Here is a 6,020-nt window from a genome sequence, read left to right as displayed (position 1 = left end):
ACTGTGTTATATTCTTACCAATTTATTTCCATTAATTTTGTCTGCCTCTCTCTCTCTCTCTCTCTCTGTGTGTGGTGGTTGTAAGTGTGAGTGTTCTGCACTGTGGCGGTGTTATAGTCTCATCAATTAATTTGTGTGTGTGTGTTGTTGTACATTTGGCAACTGCTAGACAAAACAAGCTTTGTTTAACTGAATCGGATTTAAAACTTTTGTGACAACTGCATATATACACATACAATACATATGGCCTATACCAGAGATTTTAAAACCTTTTGATACCAAGAAGCCCCAAGTATGATGATTTTCTTGCAAAGCACCCCCTTCCTACGATATAAATGCAGCTATACTGTATATTTCATGTATAAAAACCCAAAGTAAATTGTAAGCGTCATATATTAGTATATAATCATAATCATATAGTAATGATTCAAATATTATCAGAAATAAAATAATAACTTTGTAGATTGTGTATTTTATAAAAAAAATGTTGGCACTTTTCACAATAAATATTGTTCCAAAGCAGCTTTACAGAGAATAGTGCCTTGCAAACCCCAGTGAGCAAGCTAAAGGTGATGGTGGTGAGGAGATTAGTCCAATAGACTAAAGTAATTGCCAATAATCATATTATTTCTGACCAGTTCTTAGAAAGCAGAGTGAAACAGTAATATTTGTTCAATTTGATCTTTTTTCGCAGGCCCCTTATCCTCTGGACCCTAGTTGGAAAACCCCACGGCCTATACAATGCTATGTGTCTGTGCATAATTGTAATTATAGGAAAAGTTGCATTACATTCAATCTCTTTCTTTACAGTATGTCAATGTGGCATCTGACAGATGTGATGCATGCTTGTGTTTACCAGAGAAACTGACTGAATCAGCATAAACTATCATTACAGGAGCTCATCTGAACTGGTGCATCAATCTCTTTTGTTTTATTTGTGAGACAGCGAGATAGCGAGAGAAAGAGAGAGAGAGAGCTTTAATGCTTACTCTGCATGTAATCCATTCAAAACAATGAAGCTGTCAGTCCTCATAGGTTCAATTCTTTTCACACAGTTGATTGATTATATGTGAGGGAAATAGACTGCAAGTACTTCAGCTTATATTGAATCCATTTCCTGTTGCTCATACATTAACCAATCTCCAAAAGTCCAGTCCAGTAAACACTCAGCACACAGAAATGTGTGTGAAGTACTTTAGCCATACAACTTATTAAACTCTTCTGGCACTTAAAAATGAGAACAGCATTACAGTGCAGAGAACCTGGCATGTTAGACAAGCCATAATAACGCTTCAAATATGCCAACATTGAAACAGAAAAATTGTCTCACTCTGAACCTCTCAATATGAGTATAGTTGACCCAAACAAATCTGTCAAAGATCATAGTCTACACGATTTCGATCATCAATCAACATTAACCAAATCAGATAAATACAGGTCACCCCATAACGAATCTGCAACCCATAACTTGGTTTTTATCTTCAAACTCTGGATAAGACCAACATCTGCTAAATGCCTTCAAAGTTAACAACCTGAATCTTGAACAATACAAATGATACCACCCTTGATGCTTCTGGTTAAGCCATGTATAATAGTGTAACATAAGATTCCAGAGGCAGGATGTAATGCATTCTCTCTCTCTTTCCCCCTCTCCTGCTTTAAGTGCATTGAACCACTGCTGTCTTTGAATGTATTGATTTCTGATGAAGAATAACACACTTAAACATGCACATACCAAGACCCATTTGCCAAAGGCATTTTCTTTCAGCTCTTAGTTTATCCATTTACATAGATATAGAGCAGCAGTCTATCCACTTGGACAGATAGCATGTTATCCTGTGACCATCACTTCAATGGGACCCATTTACAGAGAAATCTTGTATAATTTAATTAAAGATGTATTTATGTGTGAATATCATCCATCCCCTCCAAAGTCAATTGAACAGCGACTTTATATTTGATTGGTTTTCAGCACCTAAAACACTTGAAATCTGCAGACAAGTGGCAATATATGTTTATGCCACCAGAAGTGATATTTCTCAGTGCTAAAAACAAAAGATTGAAAAACATCATTCAAAATGAGAAATTCATATATTTGAATCATCATAAATGGTCAACGAATGCACTTGAAAGCTAAAAATTATGCAGTAAAAGAGGAAAGCTGCACTGGTTCTTGCCTAAAACATGCCTGATTTGTTGCTGAGCTATGGAAAGCAGTAAGATGAGAGTTGCAAAACAGCAATAATGTGATTAATTATCTGGAGTTCCTGTGAAATCCTGAAGGGGGAAGTGGAGGATAGTTATGTAGCTTTTGGGCCGGACAGTAATACAGCCAGAGCACTTCTATAAATATCCCTTAAAGTTTAGCATAAAATAGTAACGCGGCGGTCCCATAGACAGGAGACCGTTTTGTTTAAATGTTAGTGTGCTGAATAAATTGCTTTTGTGAGGAAACAGCTCACCACTTAATTAATTGACAGCATGTTCATGTTTTACATAAAAAAAACTCGTTTTTGATAAAAACATTTGTTGTAAGAGAATACGCGGACGATTTTGCGTCAGGTAGGTGTATGTTTACGGCCCTCCCTATTTATTTGTATGGTTTCGGCAAACGGTGACTAACTGTCGTAACACGCTCGTAACCTTGAGTCCATTCCAATCGAAAGTGATCGTCCCTATGCCCTAATCACTAAGAAGGACAAAGCTCTTGATGTGGGCACTATGAAGGGAGCATGACATTACAGTTTAAATGTAGCCGTCACTAAAAGGCTTGTGACAGGGCCATTTGTGGAAAAAATTAACTTACTTTCTTTTGTTTGGAACACATCGAGCGGCGTCCCCTTCTCGAAGTGCCAATGAATGGCTCAAAACTGGTCTCACGTAACTAGACCTTTGACACTAGACTTAGCTTATTCTAGCCTAGTATCTCCTACTTAGAAGGAGAGCATCGCGATCAACTACAGATTGAGGAGTTTAAATAACACACAAACAAAATCAAAGTGACCATGATCTGATGTGCTAGTTAACAATTTCAGAGCCCTTGCCTGAGCCACACTGTTCACTGAGGTGCAAAATGCCATATCATGTATATGTGCGTGCCTGGAGTTAAAGATAAAACAAGATATATTCATGTAGAGTGAAAAACAGTGACATCTCCTCTTTCTTCAACTTCTGGCTTTATTCTGACCTGCTCTGAGCTCCAGTGACTACGCAGACTGTCAGAGTTTAACACAAACAGATCTAAACGTGCACCTGTGCTCACATCAGAAAATAAAACATTCCTATATTCTTTTCCCAATCTCAGAGTTAAAACGTAATCTTAAATTGAAAACATAATCTATGCAAGTAAGTGAGTGCAGACATTAGGTATACATGCTTGATTTTATGTGCATTCTGAAATGTGTCTGAATGTCTGTGACCACATGTCCCGATTTACCAGGCACAGTTATCTATAAATTCTCCTCTCCTCGCAATATGCACAAATAATGTGAATCGCCAAAAATAAAAGGAGAATGTGGAAGTGAAAGTGGAGATTTGTAGTAAAAAAGGACTTAAATATTGATCTGTTTCTCACCAACACATATGCGACCATACACCGATATTATTCGCTTCTGAAGACCAGGATTAAACCCAGGCCCGATTGCAGACCAGGTCAAACTACTGCCCGCGGGTCAATTTATCATGAACGTTTTTTTAGAGCTTTCATTTATCTGGCTTTGGGACCTATAAGGCATCCAAAAGCTTTTAATATGCTCAGGGTTGCCAGATTATAGATGAAACACCCCAATCAGAGATTTATACTTGAACAAATTGGAAATAGTTCACTTTATGTCATACCTAATTTATGCAATCTTGCAACGATGCATGCGAGTGTACTCTTTCTCTCTCCTCTTCGAAAAAAATCTCAATAGTACAATATTCTGCTCAAAGAAAAGTGTGATGCTGCCACTCCGTGTCCATTGATGAGGATACTTGTGCTGTTTAATGCCAAGTCTGTGAGCAAACCTTTCAGTGAAGAACTTTAGTAAAATCCCAACAGATCTTCACATCATGTGCACATGGAGGGGACACGCGAGCAAAACCAAGTGAGAGAGGAAAATATTTGTTCTTTGTCAAATTCACTCACAGAATGTTACTCTGGCAGTAAACATTTATCAGTGTCATGCAGTCTGTTTTATTCAGTAGTGTGCTGAATGGGATGCCAAACAAACCATTGACAACACCCACATCATGACCCATGAGCATGTAAATAGGTTGATTATGTTTTGAGAATAAAACAACTTTGTGCCAAGCATTAAAATACGCTTGTAGAATCTATACTTTCAGAATATTTTATTTTACTATTAAACCAGACTCTTGATGAAGTGATACATTAAAGTATGGTAAAAAAAAAAATAAACAACTAATAATTATATTCAGCCTTTTATCGGTTTTACTAATGCATTAAAAAAAAGTAGCAGGAAATTTTCATCCAATCACAGAATGGTCTCATCAGTGTACACTTCAGAAAATTGTCATTCATTGAGTGCACTACTACTTCTGGACTTAAAAGATACAACTATGAAGAACTTCCACGTTCTACTTAACGGCTGATGTCACCCCTGTACCAAAATTTCAATTGAATATGTAAGACTAATACTGTAAATTGACAAGCAGATTTCCTTGAATCGCAGCAAACACAAAAAATCCCTGCATTTTGTGAACACATCAAAACTTATAAACGTGTATGATTTTGCAAATCAATATGTCCTAATCTGCAGGCGCATCATTGTGCTGTCATTTTCAGCAACAGATCATGTGATAAAAAAGCAATAGATGTTTTGTACATTAAAAAAAATAAAAATGTACAATTCTTTAAGTTGTTTTAGTAGTATGTAAACATATAATCTATTAAAAACTTTATACAGAACAGGGCTCGGGCCCGTTTAAACCACTGGAGTCATATGGATTACTTTTATGTTTCCTTTACGTGCTTTTTGGAGCTTCAACATTTTGGTACCCATTCATTTTAATTGTGATGACCATAAGCAAAAAAACATTAAAGCCAACACATGTGGCAAAACCTTGATGATAAAACCTTACATTATTCAGAAGACCATGACAGTAGTTATACTTACAAAATGTATCATGGTATTACCATGTTGTTTTGGGCATGTTTTATACTATTTGAAGTAACTATTACCTATTAGTAAAAAAAAAAAAAAGTATTGCTATCATTTGTAACTGTGGTACCATAATACTCTCGGAGATCTCACTGTTCCATGACACTGCCACTGTTCTTTTTATAAGGGTACATAACTGGATTGGCTATGTTTTGGGAAATTAGCTTAAAGGGAAAGTTCACACAAAAAATTAAAATTCTCATCATTTACTCACCCTCATGCCATCCCAGATGTGTATGACTTTCTTTTTTCAGCAGAACACAAAGATTTTTAGAAGAATATCACAGCTCTGTAGGTCCATACAATGCAAGTAAATGGTGGCCAGAACTTTCAAGCTTTTTTATGCTACCTTTAAGTGATTTTTGAAGCTTCACAGTTGTCACCATTCACTTGCATTGCCCTACAAATCAGAGATATTCATCTAAAAATCTGTGTTCAGCAGAAGAAAGTCATACACATCTGGGATGACATGAGGGTGACTAAATGAGAGAATTTTCATTTCTGGGTGAACTATCCCTTTAATGTCTTTAAAATATGGGTGGTTCAAGTGGATGAAGACTCTGTAAATTCACCAGACTCACATATAAAACATAGATGTTTTGACAATAGGTGTTTAATACTAAATCTGTAGTCCTTTGCAATTTTGACAAAGCTGATAACTCTTTCCATCCTTCCCTAAAACTTTATTTAGAACATCAAATCAGTTTGCAAAAGCCAATGTATCACCTCATCCATAAAACTTTCAGTATTATAATTTATTTACTGTTATTGTCAGTCAATGACTGTTTTTGTTTGTGCAGTACATACTGTAAACCTTGAACACCCATCAAAAACTAAATCAGTGATTCGTTATAACGT

This window comes from Xyrauchen texanus, chromosome 20, assembly GCF_025860055.1.
Source record: "Xyrauchen texanus isolate HMW12.3.18 chromosome 20, RBS_HiC_50CHRs, whole genome shotgun sequence".
NCBI lineage: Eukaryota > Metazoa > Chordata > Actinopteri > Cypriniformes > Catostomidae > Xyrauchen > Xyrauchen texanus.
This window is presented reverse-complemented; position numbering follows the sequence as displayed.